This window comes from Mesoplodon mirus, assembly GCF_964341445.2.
Source record: "Mesoplodon mirus genome assembly, chromosome: 19".
Taxonomy (NCBI): domain Eukaryota; kingdom Metazoa; phylum Chordata; class Mammalia; order Artiodactyla; family Ziphiidae; genus Mesoplodon; species Mesoplodon mirus.
This window is the reverse complement of record NC_138995.1, coordinates 8,299,788-8,321,509: the sequence shown is the minus strand read 5'-3', so window position 1 is coordinate 8,321,509 and position 21,722 is coordinate 8,299,788.

Sequence of the window (21,722 nt, the reverse complement as noted above, 5' to 3'; positions counted from 1 at the left end):
AATCCTTCAGAGGGCGCCTTCTTTCAGTTTAGAGCCAGAAAAAGAAGTCCGAAAGAGTTGAAGTGACTCCTCACTTCTCTAAGAGAATTAAGGCAGTGGTTCTCAACTAGGGGCTATTTTGCAAACCCCCTCACCTCCAGAGGGCACTTGGCAATATCTGGAAACATTTTTGGTTGTCACAGCTGTTGGAGAGGGAGCAGGTATGGTTCCTGGTATCTGGTGAGTAGGACCAGGGATGCTGCTTAATATCCTACAGGACAGCCCACAACAAAGAATGATCCAGCCCCAAATGTCAAGAGTTAACGAGTAGGAAAATCCTCAATCAAAGCAAGATTTGACTTTTACAAAGCCATGTTACATATGTAGTCATGTTACATACCATATCCTCTCAAAACAGCCTGGGCATGTGGTCAATGAAAGATCCTTGGATGCCCCCTCTCTCCAGCTGTATGCCCCACACTCCTTAGGTAACTGACTTGTCTGGACCTCAAAGTGTGAACGTACATCTCATATGATTAAAGTTAGCCTCTTGGTTCCCATCTCGTAGAGTTAAACAACCAATCTTTGGAAACTTTGGGGTGTCATAATACCTGGACAGAGGTTTGTGGTTGAATCAGGAAACAACAAAAGTCAGTTTCCAACCAACTTAACCCCTGAAAAAAGGAGCTAATGGAAAAATTGGATATTCAAGGGTGTGTTATGAGCTTAAATGAACTGAGGGCTAAAATAAACTAGCCTGATCACCCAACACAGATGGCAATCGTGGGTTGAATTTGGTTTAGGTGTACTGCAGCTGTAGGTAAATATACTGAATGCTAATGGTTTTATAATAGTCATATTAATTCACCCTTCGTAGTTCATGTTTAAGATAAACTCTGTCTTTAGAGTAATTTACGCATTCCACTTTTAGAGAATTCCAGTTGAATGAATATGAACGTAATCATTTTACACAAATGTTCTCTGAGGAGGGAGCAGGAAGTATGAACAGGGGCAGAGACTCCCCACTGCTTTATTCATAATGGATCAGCCCATTCATTCCTTATTAATTTAATGGAGTACAAGTAAGCAGCGTAACAGCTTGAGTTGAGGAGTGTTTCACAAATGGGGCTTTTTGTCTGTAATCGCTTAATCCTGCTGGCTAGGCCTCATAAATTGAATAAAAGAGGGAACTGGGTTTTAATTAAGTCCAAGGAATGAGGCTGTGTCAAAGACACAACCACCACTGACAAACACAGGGGTGAAGTGTGTTTGGTTAATATCCCATGCTAACAGCATCCTGGCCCAGGGAGCTCCTGACCGGAACCTTTTGATGTCAGGCTGGAGGGGAAATCCTTTCCCCTTCATCGGCTGCTTCTCGAGGGCAGTGAGAACAGAGCAGATGACTCTGAGCTCTTGCCCGCCCAGACCTCCCCACCAAGCTGGTGTTCAAGAAAAAATGTATGACTGCCCCCTTGTTTCGCATCTGTCCGCATCTGGCTGGGAAAAGAGACTGCTGGCCAGTAGCCCCAGTCCATGGAAAAAGTGAATTCTTTTCCAGGAATTCGTGTGACCTATGGGAAAAAACTGGGCTTTCAAGCTGGACAGATTCGGGTTCAAATATAAAAGCTACAGGCCCTCCTTGAATAGGATGAAAATAATGCTTTGCTGGATTATTATAAAGACTAAATAAGTATACGTGGTCAGGAACTTTGCAGAATGTACAGTTAGCATCATGATCATCACCTCCTACCTAAAATAAAAACATCCTTTCATGGAAAGCATGATAATAAACTTAAAAGGATGCATTTCCCCCATGTTTCCCTATAAATAAGCCCCACTTGTCAAAGCTTTTGGCGTATCACTCTGTGCGTCAGCAAAGCTCCACTCGAGGCCCCTTGTGGGGTCTTGAGGAATCGGCGGCAGACAGAAGAATGGCCCGCACAGATGTCCATGTGAAGAACCCCAGAGTCAGGGAATGCATGACCTTACATGGGGAAAGGACTTTGCCGACATGATCTCAAGGATCTTGAGATGGGAAGATTACCTTGGATGATTCGAATATCATCACATGGGTCCCCAGAAATGAAAAAAGGAGACAGGAGAGTCAGAGCCAGACTGACACAGCATGAGAAAGCTGCCCTTGCTGGCTTTGAAGATGGAGGACAGGCCAGGAGCCAAGGAATGCAGGCAGCCTCTAGAAGCTGGGAACAGCAAGGAAACTGATTCTCCCCTGGAGCCTCCAGAAGGAACACAGCCCAGCTGACATCTTGATTTTAGTGCAGAGACCCGTATCAGACTTCTGACCTCCAGAATTGTCACATAATAAATCTGTGTAGCTTTAAGCCACCAGGTTTGTGGTGATTTGTTACAGCAGCAAGAAGAAATAGAGTGCCCAAGCCTGACCACGCACATCCCCGGGGAGCATCCATCTTCTGTTTCCTTGAAACGAAGACTCTGTCTGATGAGTTCAGCCTGGCACTCTAGCCAACATACCCAGTATGATTTCTAGTTCCTGAATTTAGGATTATGAACTCCTCTACGCAAGCACAGAAACGAGTGTCAAGTTCTGCTCAGGGCAGGGTTCAGAACATGTTTAAAAATTTTTGCTGATTGGAGAGATGGGCTAAACTGCTAATTTGCTAGAACTCTGTGTTCCTTGAAGAATGCAATCAGTTGAGATAGAAAGAGCTCTGCTCTTAATGAAAACCACAGAAATCACAGCAGCAAAGATGCCTCCCACAATGGAGGACGATGAGGACATCACTGTAACATATCAGACAGCTTACACGGGCCACGCCGTTCCCGTAATTTATTTCTAATTCTCACAACAGCCTCACATGGTAGGTAATAGGAATGCCTGTCTTACTACTGAGGACAACGAAGTTAGTAATTCGCTGAACCAAGGTTCAAACCCAGTGTCTTCTGATTACAAAGCTCCTGCTCTTTGCATTGCCCACAGAACTTGAGAATAAATCCTGGTTTTGCATACAGTTCTTAACTACTTTTTATATGACTGTGACAGTCCCGTAAAATTTTTAGGGAAAAAAAGAAAAGCAACATTACTGTCAACTGAAGAGAACGCTCTCACTTTTTTTCAATTCTTCTTTCTTTGCTTCTTTCCTCCAACTAATATTTATTACATGCTCAGCAGTAAAGCCGTCAAAGGGTGAATGGTGAACGGGCTGGTCTCTGAAAGCAAGGCGCTTTTAGAGCAGCAGGGAGCAGACCTGCAAGAAGGGGCCACGACAGTGTTGCGTGGTAAGAGTCCCTCACCCGGACTGGGGCTGGGGAGAGGGATGGGCAGGCTCCTAGAAGGAACAACACACCAAGGCTTAGAGAGGATGCAGCAGAAGATGGCGAGGAGGTGGCGTAGCCCAGGCACTGGAAAGGGCCTGAACACAGAGCTGGAGTGAAATAGCGAGGGGAGAATCCGGAGGAGCGCAGGCCTTGGAGGGTTAACGTGGCTATATGCCTGTTTGACCCAAATCTGCCCCTTACTCAGTGTGTGACCTGGGGGGAAATACCTTGTTTCTTTCTCTCTAAAATGACGATCCTTATTCTTACCACTCCCACTTGGTGGTTCTGAGTATCAACTAACAGTACTTGTTTTCATTGTTCTGGGGGGTTTTTTTGGTTTTTTTTTTTTTAACATCTTTATTGGAGTATAATTGCCTTACAATGATGTGTTAGTTTCTGCTTTATAACAAAGTGAATCAGTTATACATCTGTTCCCACATCTCTTCCCTCTTGCGTCTCCCTCCCTCCCACCCTCCCTATCCCACCCCTCCAGGTGGCCACAAAGCACCGAGCTGATCTCCCTGCGCTATGCGGCTGCCTCCCACCAGCCATCCATTTGAATGCTCTTAGTGCGAAGCTCTAGTCCAGCCTTTCAGTTACATTAGCTCATTCCATCTTCCCCCTGACCCCGTGAAGAAGGCTGTATTATTATTTTACAGATGATGAAAATGAGGCACCCAGGGTGCCAGAGACAGAGGGGACAGCGCTGAGATTCAAACTCAAGATGTGTCTGGCTCCAGAGTCCAAATACCAATCCCTAAGCTATGTGCCTATCAAGTGACGCAGCACATATGAAGGATGTTGGGGGGAGTGATGATGAGGCATTCTCTCCTGAGCACGTTGAATTCTGGCCTCTTGCATATCTGATGAGTCCGCTTTTATCGATTAAAAATAGCTCGCTTTTATTAACAATGTGTTAGTTGCCAGGCACAGTATCAGATCTTTTGCATGAATTGCCAAACTTAATCTTCAGATCCTCAGTATGATGTTTCTCATTTAATTCATAAGAGAACAAAGGTTCAGAGAGGCCAAGTTGTTTTCCTGAGCCCACACAGCTACGAGGAAGCAGGTAGGGGCTTCATGTCACTTGCTGACCCAGGTCATTACATGTTGCATCAGACACAAATGTGCTGAGGAGGTAAGACTTTGGGTGGGCAGGTGTGACGGCTGAGGGAGTTAGAGAACCACCCTTGCCCAGCACAGACCCAAGCTGTGCCATACCCAGACGGAATGAAAAAGCCTTCTCTCCCCATCGTGGCAGCCTGCAAGTGAGGGTAAATGGTGCCTGGGACAATGCATCATGGGTACACCCCCTCAGCTACAGGCCACTGAAGGATGTGCAGTGACGCTGGTGTTCTGGTGTCCCCCGAGACTGGTGCCTGGAAACCGCATGGCCCCCTCAGGCTTTCTCGTGCTGCGGCACCTGCTCTGGCAGCTGGGTGCCTATGCCTTGGCTCAACCCCGGGCACCGGACTGAACAACCTCTTCTACTTCTGTTGGTGTCAGACACCTACTGCGTGTTCCCCACTAGCCCCTGCCAGTCCTTTCAGGGCTGGGGGCTTCAAGGGGTCCCCCGGGACTGGGAGAGTGGGGAGTGATTTAGTATATAGGATCAGAATCACTGTGCAACTTAATTCCAGGAGCTGTGCTTGGTGGGTAATTAAATGTGCTGTTTACTCTATGCCCTTGGTTGTCTAATTGGAGCTCTTTTATTAAAGTTTGTGTAATGCTTCCTAGTGATTAAAGCAGCATTTGGTAAATGGCTTTACTTTGGGAGGCTGAGACGCCCAGAGGCGTTGAGACACCTGTCTGGGGTGGAGACACCTGAGGCATTATTTACAGATTTATGTATTAAGCAAACAAACCTGACACTCCTTTTGCATTCAACAGGGCAAACTTTTTATCTGTCAACCTGGGAGAGGGACCTCTTCTGTGCCTAAAAGACCAGGATGGGAGGAAGGGATGGTGGGAAGGAAGGAAGTTTTATTGAATGCCTTCTGTGTGCCCCTTGCACTGCTGAGCTTTAAGTTCCTCAAATATAAATAGGGGAGAATAATCCTTGATAGCATTCTTAATAATGAAGATGAATGGTACTAGCACCAGTAACAAGTAACACTGAACAGTTATCGAACATTCTGCATGCCGGACGCTGTGCTAATTGCTTCATGTGCATCCTCTCATCTAATCCTTACGAAGTCCCTGAGGGGTGGGTACCATTTTACAGATAAGGAGGCTGAGGAAGAAAGCGTTTAAGGGAACTGCCCAAGATTGCAGAGCTACTAGGGTCACAGAACCTATTTCATACTTGGGTGGTTTGTCTTCCAGAACCTGTGTGTTACCTGCTTTCCATTATGCAGGCAGGGTTACTTGGGTTAACCCAGTAAAATGCAGAGTGTACCCTCTTCCCACACCAAAGCTGCACTGTCAATGTAGATTACAAGTTCATCCAATTGGGGAGGGCTGGGAAGCCTTCCTGGAGGAGGTGACCCCTGCAGTGTCATGTTTTTCCTGCCAGCATCTCTATAGGCCCAGCTCTAGGTGGGCATGTAGGTGTCAGATAGAAAAGGTGCATCTGTTTCCTTCAGTGAAGAGAGCAGAAAGAGATCCAGGGAGAAACAGAAAAGTTCCTCCCCAGCTTTGAGGATCTGTAGGCTGATTTCAAAGCACTGGGGCAATCCAAGAGTATACCATTTGAGCCTGTAGCTAGAGGAGAAGGAACGGTGGGCCTTGTACCATCTCTTTTAGAGTCAGCTTGAGGTGATAATGGTTTACTCAAAATGGTTTCAGACCGTGATATCTCTGAGTCGGGCCCCCGCACCTGTAAAGGTATTTGGGTCTCCCAGGATAGCTCCTAAGTAGCTACCCTAGAAACCATGGGAAGGCAGGTGTATGTCAAAAATACCAGCAGGGAACCTCTCTCTCTCTCTTTCTGATAACTGTTGAAAAGCAGCTTTCATTAATAACAAACCCCTTTGTCCCTGCCCCCTACAAACAAAAGGAAGGAAGGGAGGGAGGGAGGGAGGAAGGAAAGAAGGAAGGGAAAAAGAAAGAAAGGAATAAGAAAGGGACAAGAAAACCTGTTGGCTTTCATTCAAAAGCAATTAAAAAAAAAACAAAAAAACTCGGGCCACCTTCCTTATGTGACTACAGACTTTTAGACAGATTATTGGATCTTGTACCAAATTTAGCAAAAGATTAGAAGAATGAGGACGCCCTGTGAAAACATGCACTGCCTCTTTAATATCTCAGGTTTTCTTTAAACATAAAATTATAGCACCCTGCACGGAAGGACGGCGGCATTATCCTTTATCACAATACCCAGCCAACTACAACTCGTCTCAAGTGTTATTATAAGAAACAGAATTTACTGCTATGGACTTCTCTTCAATAGTCCTCCTTCCCTGTTTAATGAAATGTCATTATTCCAATACAAACCCTTTCTTTTTGCAGCCTGTTCCCCCCAGCCCGGCCACTATATTTCATTTCCTGCAGTTATGCGATATTATTGCCTTTTTTCCACAGCTATTGATTTAGGTGTGTATGGTTATTACAATGCAAAATAAAACAGCTCCCCCATTCATTCTACCTTGTATCATTGAACATTAACTTAATTTGTTTCAAATCTGCATTTGATTTGGCAAGGAAACCATTTATCTTTATGAAGAAAGCCCTCATAAAATAGAGAGTTTAGGAGATCACTGCTTTAAAAATTTAATAGCCTTGTGTCTTATACACTAGAAAAATGAATTAAACCTTCAAATAGTATATGTCTCAATGTAACCTTTTTGCATTTCATACTATGTTTAATTTATTATACTCTGGAGAAGGAAAAATAGAGGACAGATCGCAGGATGTGGCTTGCTTCTGCAGTGCGTGAATGAAGGTGAGGTCTACCGCGTGACAGCGTTGTGATTTGCTGCAAGTCCTCGTTCAGCTGGTGCTTAAGTTGATGTTGTTATTTCTGGTGGTGCAAGTATAGGCTTTGTCCAGGACTCCTTGCACTCAGAAGGAACAGGGCACCTCTAGGAGGTTAAGAAACCACACCTGAGCTTAGGCAGGACCAAAAGGTACCCATATCAATGGTCTTTATAAAAAGAGGGCTGAAGCTCCAGTTTTTACTATCCCTCCCTTCACTGTGCATTTCCTTATTTTCTTTGTTGCCACCTCCATCTATGCTGTATGTGGGCAACACATAGCACCAGGTCAACAGAAGATAAAGCTTGGAGGGTAGTAAGCTTGAAGAAATAAACCTCTCAGTTTTCAGCTGAGTGAAAATGTTGTTCAATTTATATTTTGGAATGCAGGGTCAGTACACATATTGCTGTATAAGTTTCATCGTTTCCTCCACCTTTACAACCACCATCATCACCAATATCACCACCACCTCCATCCCCTCCTCCACCACGACCACTGTCACTAGCACTGAAAGTGATATAAAACACTTTCGTACACCCAACAGGCTAAACACTTTACGTCCATTCTCTCCTTCAACAATACAACAGTGCCAAAAGGCACTATATTCATGCTTTTTGCCAGAGAACACAGGAAGTTGCAGAATGTGAACTGAATTGCCCACTGTCACAAAAGCAGAGAAGCCAAGACTTGAATCTAGGTATTTCTCAATCCAAAACTATGTTGCATTTTTGATTTGCTTTCACCAAATAGTTTCAGCTCACAATAACCTCTCAGTTATTTAGGACTTTTCCTTTTCCAAAGACTCAGTTGTTGAACTACAATCATCTGAGATTTGAGCCACAGTCTGTAGAATTAGCCATGCTCACAGAACTGGTGAACGGGCTCAGGAGCTTGGCTGGAGGATGGGTTTAGGAGAATGCCTGTCTGTCTCTATCGATCGTTGAGAACTTCTAATGCTGCTCTAGAAGACTGCAGTGCCTCCTCGATTTGTACTGACTTACCTAGTCTTACCTTGCCTTCAAGGCTATTTTTTATTTTTTAATTATGAACTACTTGATTGAGTTATAATTTACATACAGTGAAATTCACAGATCTTAAATGTAGAGTTCAGTGAGTTTGTATAAACGTACACACCTGTGTAACCACCACCCTTAACAAGATACAGAACATTTCCATCACCAGGGCTCCTTTTCAGGATGATAAAAAGTACTTCCAGAACAGTACTCCTTATTATACCATCTCCAGCATATCTCTTTTTTCTTTGAAAAAAATATTTACAATAAATGGTCAACATTTATCTTATGCTTGCTATGCGGCAGGTCTTGTGCTAGGTTCTTTCCCTGGACTCTCATTTAATTTACATGTTTCTGTAGGTGGATATGTCATTATGCTCATTTTGAAGATGATAAAACAGGATTAAAGAGGTTAAAAGCAACCTGCCTGAGGTCACACATGAGGGTCAGGAACTGAACCCTAAGTAGTACGTCCCCCTCTATATATTCCTGTCCCTGAGTACCCTGAGTACCCTGTTCTTTACAGTTTGTCACCAAATTGTTTCATGTGTCTCTTTCATGATAGGACCCACCTAACCTTTAACAGCCCCCAGCAGCACAGAGCAGAATATTGGTTTTGTAGGGGCTGCTATATGCATTTGCGTTTCTCGATTGGCAATGCCTGTCAGCCAAAGACACCCAGGACACGGCTGTAACGCAAAGTTTGCTTTATTGGCTTGTTGGCACCAGGGAGAACCCATACCATAGGAAGCCATGTGTTATTGCAGTAGAAGGTGCTAGAACGACTTATAAGATTTGGGTTTGTGTTAGGTGATTATGAAGTAGATTCAAGAAAACAGGAATTTGCTTTAGGTTGGGTACTGTGAGGAAGCTGTGGTCGTTCTCTGACTGTGTGTCAATAAATCTTACCTATAGGGAAGGCAGACAAGAGCAAGGCTAGAGCTGTGATTGGTAAGGAAGCTGCAGTCACTCATACTGGCTGGGAAAGCAAGATGGTTGGTATTTTGTGGTTGGACGGTGTTCATGTTTTGTCTGTGTTCAGGCATGATTGCAGGGTGATCTTGTTTTTGCCTTACTCCATCACGGGCGCAGAGTGGCATTGTCTGATGCTGGTGTGCCATAAGATTGTTAACGTGCAATGGAAGAATGCCATGGCCTGCCTGTGAGTCCCAGGCCATGTCTCAGAATTACAAAGGCCTGGCTCTTAATGTCAGGTCAGCTCCCAGCTATTAGCAACTATTTTCCTTTTCTCAACTGATTGTTGTCTCTCAGGAAAATATCCCTGGAGCTCAAAACCAGTAAGGATGGCTTCAAAGCAAACCTAAGAAACAGGAGTCAAGGCAGGAGCTAGGTTCACCAATGGGTCATGGACCACCCTGTCTGAGCTGACACTGAGACCTCCTCCCAGACAACTGTGTCATGGGCATTGGAGGCAGAAAAGCACGATGGTCAAGAACAGAGGCTCATACACAGGTGGCTGGGAATCATATTTTGTCTTCACCTTGTATTAGCTCTAGGATCTTAGATACGTCTCTTAACTGCTGAGCTACCAATTTCTCATCAGGTGGAAGGAACTGAATAATAACACTCTTCTCATAGGATTATCATGATAATCTATGAAATAATATATAGAAAGTGCCCGCCAAGTGACAGACACATAGCAATTCCTCAAGAAATAGTAACGAGCATGACCTTTCCCTTCTGCCACTCCCCTCCTCGCTCAGAAGGCCATGAGCCACTGGTCTTCTCTCTTTCCTTTAAACGTGCCAAGCATTTCCCTCCTGGGAGTCCTTCTACTTCCTGGTGTCACTGCCTAGCAGGCCCTGCCCCATATACTCACAGAACTGTGTGGTACATGCTTACATTCTCACCCCAGGAACCTGTAAATACGTTACTTTACATGACCAAAGGGACTTTGCATGTGTGAATAAGTTAAAGACCTTAAGAAGGAGATTATCCTGGATTATTCAAGAGGGTTCAGTGTAATCACAAGAGTCCTTCAAGGTGGGAAGAAGAGGCAGAGAGATAGGACTGAGATGGACTGGACCCACCAGTGCTGGCTTTGAAGATGAAGACGGGGCCACGAGCCAAGGAAGGTAGGCGGCCTCCAGAAGCCAGAAAAGGCAAGGAAATAGATTCTCCCCTAGAGATTCCAGAAGGGAATGCAGCCCTGCCGACACCCTGACTTGGGCTCAGTGAGACCTGTGCAGATCTGTTTCCTACAGAACTGTAAGAGAAATAGATCTGTGTTATTGTAAGCCATCAAGTTTGCAGGAACTTGTTTCAGCACCAACAGGAAACTGGATCCTTTCCACTCAAATCTCAACTCAAATGTCACCACTTGAGAAACCCCTCCTAACTGTGCAATTTAAATTACACACTCCTCCAGTGTACAGGCGGAAGGGGAAGCTGGGACGAAGTGAGAGAGTGGCATGGACATATATACACTACCAAATGTAAAATAGATGGCTAGTGGGAAGCAGCCGCATAGCACAGGGGGATCAGCTCGGTGCTTTGTGACCACCTAGAGGGGTGGGATAGGGAGGGTGGGAGGGAGACTCAAGAGGGAGGGGATATGGGGATATATGTATATGTATAGCTGATTCACTTTGTTATACAGCAGAAACTAATACACCATTGTAAAGCAATTATGCGCCAATAGAGATGTTAAAAAATAAACAAATAAAATAATAAATTACACACTCCTCTCCTGTCCCCCAGTCAGTATCAAAATAGCTAGTTTTGATTTTCACTCAGTACCTATCGGTATTTGAAATCACCTTCAAATTTATTTCTTTAGTTGGTTCTCTCTTGCCTCGTGAGAATGTAAACACCATTAACAAGCGAAACATGTTCACTTCTGTATAAACAATACCTAAAAGAGTGCCTGGCACTTGGCAGGAGTTCAGCTGGTACTTTTTACCTTTCATATTTTTCAAACTGACCTTTGGGGAACTCGACTTGACATATGGTCTGACATATGCAATAAAATAAGGAATTTAGACTCAATTTACCTAGGATTGTAAAGAGATGCAATATCAGCATATTTAGGGCATGAGCATTACCATTTCTCCATTGTAGGAAAATACAAGTAGTTTTTTTTCATATTCTTTCCTATTGAGCCCACACAGGGCATCAGAATCCTTCTTAACATAAAGTTCAAGGCAGTCATTATGAACCAATTGCAGTTGGAAGACTAGATGGAATTTATGTGCCATCCTCAGAGAATAATGCCTGGGGGGGAAAAAGGTTTATATTGTAGAAAGAACTAGGGACATTAAGGCTGGGGGGGAACAATGATAATCATGCAATAATAATTGATTGATTAATTGATTGCTACATGCCAGGTACTATTCAAAGCTTTGTTGAGCAATATCTTACCCAATCCTCATATCAACCTTATGAAATGGGTTCTATCTTTACCCTGAGGCATAGAGAAGTACCTTTCCCAAGGTCACACAGCTAATAAGCAGCAGAGCAGATATCTGAAACCCAGAACTTTAATTCTGGACATCTCCCAGTTAGTTATTATATACATTGTCAGCTTGGGATTTGGAGTGTGAGATCTCTTCCTTTGAATATTTGAAGGGCTGCCAAGTATAAGAGGATGAGACCTGTTCTATGTGGCTTCAAGGTCACTGAGACAACCTGTCACATTTGCATAATACACTCCCATAATTCACACATTTTTATCCTCAAAACCACCCCACGTGGTTGCCATAAAGACACAGGAGTCTGTGCCTTGGAGAGGAGAATTGCCTTGCCCGATCCACACAGTTCAAAAGCAGCCTAGGCAGACTTCAACCCCAATTCTCTTTACTGGGTGTCCTGGGCTTGGTTCATGATGCTCAATTACCTGTAGCATTAATTCAACAAAACTTGACTCTCCTGATGCTATAAATCTTGCATTCTGCTAAGCTCTGAGATTCAGTGATACAACAAACCTGCTTTTAACAAACGTAGAGTCTGGTAGAAGAGACGCAGAATAGCCCTTTGCAATCTGGCATTTGGAAGCCACAGGAATCACAAGGAATGGACAGGAGGACAGAGAAATGGAGGCAGATGTTTGTCTAGGGTGAGAAACCTATGGAAGGCAACGCATGACACAGAGGACACATGGGTGGGCAGCCGCCTCAGGGAGATCATTTTCGTTCAGTGTAAGAAAGAACTTCCCACCAAATGTGCCAAAGGTAGAAAACTCATTTAATCTGACATCATCATAGAAGGATTTCACTGGCTTATTTTTAGGCCACATGGTCGGAAGAACTCTACTTATTGGATAAAAGGTTGAATGTGAGGACCCTTTAACCCTCTTCCAGCCCAAAACATGTATGAGATCTTGGCTTCTCCATGAATTATTTGATTATTCACACAATTCAATTCTGTGTCACAGTTTTTGGCAGGCACCACACCAACAGGCTTTAGGCCTTGAGGGCTCTATCCCTGGGTTTGAAAATGTCTCAGCCCAAGGGAAGAGAGGCACCTGAACCACCACCACATTTTCTTGGTAAGTGAGTCCTGGGAGATATAGGCTCAGTGCTAAGTGTTGCTCTTCTGCTGGTTCCAAAGAATTTTCTATAAGGCATCCCTCATCTTCAGAAATGATCCTAGAAGGTAGGCTGTTACCGTTTCAACACTGATTTACTCATTCAATCCATGATCATTTATTAAGTGCCAGACCCTCTGCTAGTTGCTGAAACTTATTCAACCCAACAACATGTCCTCCTAACTCCAAATGTGAGTGAGATAAATCACCATCAACTGAGGCCTAAGGGGACATGATTCGTGTCTGGAATCCTTGGACCATTACCAAGGAGGTAAAAAGAACCTGGAACTGTGACTGTTACTTGTTAGGAAAGTCACAGGAACAGGAACTTTCAAACAGGTAATAAAAAGAAGTGGTAATAATAAATAGGGAGGGTTTTATTCCATAAGAAAGATTTGTGGTAGACAGAATCATGACACCCCCAAAGATGTCCACATCCTCATCCCAGAATCTGTGAGTGTGTTACCTTACGTGGCAAAAGGGGACTTTGTTAATGTGATTAGGTTAAGGATCTTGAGATGGGGAGATTATCCTGGATTATCCAGTGGACCCAATGTCATCACAGAATACTTATAAGAGAGACATAGGAAGTCAGAGCCAGAGAGAGACTGGATGACATTGTACAGCTGGCTTTGAAGATGGAGGAAGAGGTCATGGGCCAGGGAATTCAGGCAACTTCCAGAAGCTGGAAAAGGCAAGGAATGGATTCTCCCCTAGAATCTCTGGAAGGACCACAACCCTCTGACACCTTGATTTTAGGACTTCTGACCTCCAGGACTGTGAGGTAATAAATTTGTGTTGTTTTAAGGCACAGTGTTTGTGGTAACTTATTCCAGCAGCAACAGCAAATACCATACTATTTGTTGAGTTGTGCATGTATCAGATAATTTACATTCATGTATTCAAAAAAAATTTACTGAGTAAGTATGATGCTCCAGCAATTCTGCCAGCTTCTGAGGGTATAGCAGTAGCCCAAATAATGAGGAACTAATTTATAGTCCAGTGAGTAAAAAATGAGAAAACAGCCCAGTAAGCTTGGTATTGCTACACCCATTCTAGTGATAAGCAAATGAAGACAAAGAGGCATAAACCAACTTCTCCAAAGTCTTTCGAGTTATAGATGGCCCAGCTGAACTCATCTGTCTCACAAAAACCAATGCCATTTCTACCACTTTCTCATTTTCCTTAGGGACAGTTCAACGATGCAGACCTAAAATTCTTTCACATGCATAATAACCGTCTTATTTTCCTCTAAATTCCCTGAGAAGCTGCATACGTCCTTTACTCTGATGGGACAGGGGCCACTTCTAAAGCTGCTTTGAACCATGGCGCTTCTCAACTTTCTTTTCTTTTGGACCACAGACATGTATCTTGTTATAGGCAGCCCCTAATATTTTGATTATTTTGATGCAAATCCATCACCCGTAATAAATTCCCCTGCTTTCCAAATGCAATCGATTTTAGAAGCATGAAAGCAAAAACTAAGTAAGCCCTGACAGTCTTTGCAAGTGTCCGTGACAGGAGAGACCTAAGTGGCTGAAAGCTATTTTCCTCACCGTCAATCTGCCAGATGATTTTCCTTGCACAAACACATACCCATACGGTCTGGCTAATGCTTGCCTTTTTGGACATATGTGAGCAAATAAATGTAATTACGAGAAAGATGTAATCACAATTGCTTTGCTATTAAAGCTGCTGTACACTCTCGTGGCTTGTTTAACAATATATGCAGAAGGGTTGAATTACTTGCTACTCTCCCAGGAAGAAAAACATGCCAGAAGTATGGCCTCCTTTATATTATATCTGCAAAATACAACATTTAAATGCATAATTTGACTTTCCAAGAATCGCACCAGAAAACCTTTTAACAGAAACAGCAGGGAGAGAAAGCTTTTTAAATCATGATACTCCATGAAGGATTATGAGAATGGAGGTCATCGCATGATACAGAATTGCAGATACAATGAGGAAAATCTTTCTCCTCTGTGTAAATACATGGGAACAATTTATTCTTCTCTGTTGAGCTATCAGGGGATATTTTCAGCTTCTGGAAAAAGAAAAGGAAAGAAGCCACCATGTCCAAATGGATCTATTCGGGGTGATGCGCTTGCTGGTACCTGGTAGGAATGGTCAGCTTCTCACATACTGACCCAGGCTGCCTGAGAAGATCCCCCTGAAGACTTGCTTCCTCATAGCCTGTTAAGCAACTGGGCACACAGAGGCTGACAAGATTCTCCCCTGTATTCGGTCCTTAAAGGAAGAAAAAGAAAGGGCAAGTCTATCTATGTCACAATGCCTGAAAGCCAGCATACTAGGCTAGTGGTCCGTTTGACATGACCAGTCACTGACCATCTTCATGTTCAATTCAGCTCCCAGAAACATCCAACTCTACCAGTTGGGTTCTTTGGCCAGCACTGGGTGCTGGTCTCTTTGGTGAGATTGTCAGAGGGAAAGAGGTTACTCAACAATACATCTGATTTCTAAGTCATAACGAAACATCTATAAAACTAACACCTTCATTTGGCATCTCTGTGTGTGAAAGTACACCCAAACATGGGTATGCCTTCTTTAGGAGTCATTATGGACAGATAGATAGATAGTCTTTTTTTTTTCACTTGACATTTCTTGATCACTTATAATAAGATGGACAACTATTTCAACACTGAGAATGTAAAGGATAGTAAGACACACAGAGTTCTGCCCTCAAGCATAACATTATCTAGTTGAGACAGACAAATGAAGGAATAAACAGACTGTATCAATAAAAAGCAGCCAGTGCTATGTGAGAGTAGGTGAAAGAGGGCTACTTCTTTGGTTCTTTGCCTACACAAGGTCTCAGAATCTTGACTCCGATTATAAATTGGGCTCACCAAGTTCAAATACTTTAATTAAACTCCAAAAACTTTTTTGTGTTGTTTTGTTTTTAACAGAACTTTGTAATGAGAGCCAAGCATTTTATGTGAATGACTGATACATAAAATAAAATAAACTATATAGTGTTTCCTTTATGATGAACTTCAGTAATGTATTTCTTCAATGCTATAGTTCAGGGTTTTTCACATTTTAGCATAGCTGAAAATAGGATGATGTTTCCTCTAGCAGTGGAATCTCAAAGTTGCAATGATAGTATTTTACCTGTCTTAGATATACATAAAATCATGTTGTGTCTTACTCTTAGATGCAAGGAATTATAATTTATATGAATATATTCATATATCAATAGTAGCTATATACAGAGTACTGATTACATAGTGGTGTTGCTGATAAATGCCAATTAGATAGTAGTGTGCTGATAAACGTTTAACAACCAGCTCTCTGATTTGTATCATTTGCCAAATATTCCTAGTGTAAATCCTCCTACCATGGTCAATTGCAAGCTAACGAGGGCACATCACTGAATGTAAGCTGGGATGAGATGAGCACAATGGGCCTGGAGAGCCTGGACAAGCGGGCCCCAGCACACCGCTGCACGAATGCAAATCAACCTCCTTCCCCACCAGCGTGGTTCGGGCTATAACAACCTGTAAAGCCCTATCAGTGTTTTTACTTAATATCACCCTGACAATATCAAGTTATATATAATTTAAAGTGTGAATCTGATATTAATTTGCAGTCCCTTCCTATTAGAATTCTAGCCTCTGTTTTTGAGGGGAATATTTCTGTCCTTATCCTGCTTAAATCCTGTTTCTTGTTATCTGGTTTGGTGTCAGCTGCTGACTCTAGTTTTTGTATAATGATATTCCACATTCCATAGTAATCTTCATTAGAAATGGACAAATGTATACAGGCTTTATATGAATTGCACAGTACAGTTGGTGTTTGTCTGAAAAATGTTTTGAGTTCGAACTTGAAGACTGAATATTTTCCCTCCATGAGCAGAAAAAACAAAAAGAATGTCCACTCTCACCACTTGTATTCACTGTTGCACTGGGTGTTCTAGCCAGTGCAATAAGGCAAGTAAAAGAAATAAAAGTGATCCCAATTGGAAAGAAATAATTTAAACTGTTCTTAATCATATATGACGTGATCTTCTATGTAGAAAATCTGGTCGAATCACCCAAAATGATACTGAAACTAATAAGTGAGTTTAACAAGGTTGCAGTATACAAAATCAATATACAAAAATCAGTTATATTTCTATAAATAAGTAACTGGAAATATAAAAATTTAAATACCATTTACAATATCATCAAAAACTATGACACTTGAAATACTTAGGCATAAATCTAACAAAAGATGTGAAAGTCCTGTAGTCTGATATCTATAAAACTTTGCTGGAAAAATTAAAGACCTAAATAAATGGAAAGATATACTGTGTTCATTGGTCAGAAGCCTAAATACGGTTAAGATGTCAATTCTCCTTAATCTCCCAGCAGGCTTTTATGATAGAAATTGATTATATTCTAAAAGTCATATGGAAATGCAGAAGCTAATATAGCCAAAATAACTTTTAAAAAGAATAAAGTTGTACAGTTTACACTCCCAGATTTCAAGATTTATAATAAAGCTGCAGTGATTTTCTACATGGTACAAAGGCAATTCAGTAGATGAAGGGTACTCTTTACAACAAATGGTGCTGGAACCATTGAATATCCATGCAAAAAATGGATAACTTTGATCCATACCTTGAGCAATATGTAATATTAATTCAAAATGGATCACAGACCTAAAAATAAAACCTAAAACTATGAAACTTCAAGAAGAAAACATAGGAGAAAGCCTTTCTGACATTGGATTAGGCAATGATTGCTCAGACGTGACATCAAAAGCACAATCCATAAAGGAACAAATTGATAAATTGGACTTCATAAAAATTTTAAATGTCTACTCTTCAAAACACACTGTTAAGACAGTGAAAGGACAAGCCACAGACTGAGAGGAAACTATTTGGAAGTCATATACTTGGTAAAGAATTTGTATTCAAAATATAGAAAGACCTCTTGAAAGTCATTAATAGAAAACAAACAACCCAACAAATAAAAAGATTACATGGGTAGCAAGTAAGCACATGAAAAGTTGTCCAATATCATTAGTCCTCAGGGAAATGAAAATTAAAACTACAGCAAGATACCACTACATACCTATGAGAATGACTAAGACTAAAATGACCCATCATACCAAGTCTTGGAAAGGATGCGAAAGAACCAGAACTCTCATACACTGCTGGTGGCAAAGCAAAATGGTACAACTACTTTGGAAAATGATTTGGCAATTTCTTAAAAAGTTAAACATCCACCTATCACATGATCCAACCATTCCATCCCTAGGTATTTGCCTAAGAGAAATGAAAATATTTGTGCATATGAAGACTTTTACACGAATGTTCATAGAAGCCTCATTTGTAATAGCCCCAAACTGGAAACTCCCCAAATATCCCATGATAGCTGAATGGTTAAACAGAGGTATAGTCATACAATGGGATATTTCTCAGCAAAAGAAGAATGAACTCTTGTTACACACTGCAACCTGGATTAGTCTCAGAATAACTGTGGTGAGTGAAGGAAGCCAAACAAAAAATGAGAACATACTGTATAATTCCATTTATATAAAATTCTAGAAAATACACACTAATGTATAGTGACAGAAAGCAGATCCACGGTTGCCTAGTGAATGGGAAGGAGTGATTACAAAGAGACACAAGGAAACTTTTAGGGGTAAATGGATATATCCGTTATCTTGTGTAATGGTTTCCCTAGCGTCTACATATAACAAAACTTATCAAATTATACATTTTTTAAATGTGCAGTTTATTGTATGTCAATTATATCTCGATAGAGCTTTTTTTAAAAAAAAGTATAGATACTGGGATGGTTTTAGTGCCAGAATTCTTAAAATATGCATACCAAGTAGATTAATGATTCAGAATAAAGAAGTAGATGGACTAATTTAACAACCATTTTTAGCACAATTTATTTGTTCTGGGCAGTGGATTTTCAGTGTTAAGGTATTAGGTAACCAGTCTGATCACCTTCGTCCCTTTAAAGTAGTTTTTTTTTTTTTTTGGTTAATCTGTATTCATTCACTCACTCACTCATTCAGTAAATAATTATTAAGTACTGACTAGCAGCCAGCACTCTCCTAATACAGCATTTTTTAAAAAATGAAGTCTCCATTTCAAGGAACTTGCAATCGAGTGAAGCAGACAGGCAATTAAAATGCAACACTAACAGATCTCTACCCTTCACTGGAAATTATTTTGTGTACCTACTACGTGCCAGACAATGTACAGAAGTGAGCAAGCAACTAGATTTCTATGTCCTGTGAATGTGAAGCCCAAGCTAAGAGATGAACATCAAAGGAAAGACTATAATAAACTGTGTGCCAGGGGGCTGCACGCTGGGGAAGCAACATACAGAGAGGTCATCCCAGACTCCCAGAGAAAAAGATGCTGAAACTGTGGTTCTCTAGTCATTCCACGCCATCTCAAGTAGCTGATTTATAACTTTATTCCCTAGTGTTGTGTTCTAGGATGGGAATCTGGATGGTCCTATGTGATCAACACCACAGTCAGTCCTCCCTGAAGCGCCCAAAGAGAAAATATGTATAATACAGAAAACATCAGGCTCAGGTCCCAACAATATAGGAGATACCCCACTGTGGCCAAGAGATACTTCAACTGTGATTGGGGCATATTCAAGTCATTCCTAAGTAGATGAGATATCTATTCCCCAAAACTTCCATTATCATATCTTTGGAACAGTTCCCCATGTGGCTATTTTTAGCTACATCACTATAGTAAAGTCCAATCAGCTGAGTCATTAAATACTGAGTAATGCCACTGTCTCCCTAATAAGAAAGAATAGATTTTTAAAAATATGGCTAGGAATGGGCTTCCCTGGTGGCGCAGTGGTTGAGAGTCCGCCTGCCGATGCAGGGGACACGGGTTCCTGCCCCGGTCCAGGAGGATCCCACATGCCGCGGAGCAGCTGGGCCCGTGAGCCATGGCCGCTGAGCCTGCGCGTCCGGAGCCTGTGCTCCACAATGGGAGAGGCCACAACAGTGAGAGGCCCACGTACCGCAAAAAAAAAAAAAAAAAATATGGCTAAGAAAGAACGCATATACATCAAAGGTGCTGTAGAGAGGGGGTAATTCCCAGAGGTGTTTAAATTCCAAATCAAATCACCTTTCAGAAGCCAGCAAGAACATTTATTCAATATCAGATATCAGATTTTCTCTGCTCAGAATTACCTCTCTTTGAGGCCTTCCTCGAGAAGAAACATGAAGGTTTTTTTTTTTTTTTGCATGAACAGTGCATCAACAGTGTTCCATGAGATAACATAAAAGGATAAAGCAGCTTTTTTTCTACAGTGCAAAGTGGTCTTACAGGAAATTTGCCATCAGTTACATCCTCTGAGACCAAGTGTTCACTAGAGAAGTCAAGTAAAGTCAATGACAGCAGCAAATAAGCATTCTTCTCATCACCTGGCTTTTGAGAGGAGAGCAGTTTCACTTGGGCCAGAGCAGTCACTAGGGTTTCTTCTCTCAGAAATCTTTTATGCCTTGTCCTTTGGCTTTATCAGATACCAAACCAATTTTTCCTATATTTAGCACATTGGTCAGTACAAGCCTCCAAAGTAGGCAAGTGTCAAGGAATTATAGATTATTTGAGCTAGAAAGAGTTCAAAAGCATCTAACCCAACCTTCTCATTTTACAGACAAGGAGACTACAGCCTGGAGAGTTTGGGGCTTCTCCAATACTATCTCATTTCCATTCATCCAATACATATCTGCAACATGGCATGCATTTGTCAGCAAGTCCCCCCAACGTGCTGGGTTGTAAGAGTTACACTAATTTTTTTTTTTTTTTTTTTGCGGTACACGGGCCTCTCACTGTTGTGGCCTCTCCCCTTGCGGAGCACAGGCTCTGGACGCACAGGCTCAGCGGCCATGGCTCACGGGCCCAGCCGCTCCGCAGCATGTGGGATCTTCCCGGACCGGGGCACGAACCCGTGTCCCCTGCATCGGCAGACGGACTCTCCACCACTGCGCCACCAGGGAAGCCCTACACTAATTTTTTAGATGGAAAAAAAAATGGGACTACTAAGACTTATAAGTCATCTGAGTTATTAAGTGACATAACTGAACTTCAACTTGGATCTTAAGACTCCGAGTCCAGTGTTCTCTCCAACATATGCTGATTTACAGCTCATAAGCCAGGATTTTAACACTTTCTACCAGTGAAGAAGAGGACCTGACAATACAGCCATTTAAATAACTTTGCCATGGCAAACCCTAACACTGCCTCTGCTTACCAGGGGCCTCTGGCTAGGGTCTTGGGCTGTGGGTGTTAACGTTCTTGTTATGCCTTCAACTCTTGGCTGTGAACCTACTGAGATGAGTTCTTACTGAAACTCTATTCCATTACACACAGAAATGAAATAAATGGAGCACAGAGGAGGTTCTTGGGGGAAAAGATCAAAGAGTTCAGCTGGTTAGAGGTTGTGTCTGGGGAAAAGGATATTGTGTATGAGGTCTCATCAGGTTTGCAAATCCATCAGATCCCCATTGAACCAGTCATCTACTGTGTGTACAAGGTCCACAGTGATGTTTCCACAACACATGTCTATTCACATCTCTCCTCTCTTCTCCTTTGCCCTGACAACAAAGCACATGCTCATGAACAGGCTTACGAGACTCCCTGTGACATGAGCCCTGTCTTTCTCCATCTGCAGCCTTCCTTAACAACCTGACCCGCTGCTCTGCCTGCTTCGTACATGCACACCTGCTTTCCATTCTTACCCTCTCTGAACTTCTCTCTCATGTATAGATCCTGGCACGAGCTGTTCCTTTAGCCAGTGAAACTCTTTTCAACCTTCACAACCCAGCTCAGATGGAAATCTCTCTGAGTAGCCTTGCCTGTGCCCTCAACCCTGTAATACATGCACCTAGGTTGGGCCTCCTATTCTCTCCATCTCACAGCCCTTATCACACTTTAATGCAAGAGCCTGTTTAACTGTGTCCATTTACCACTA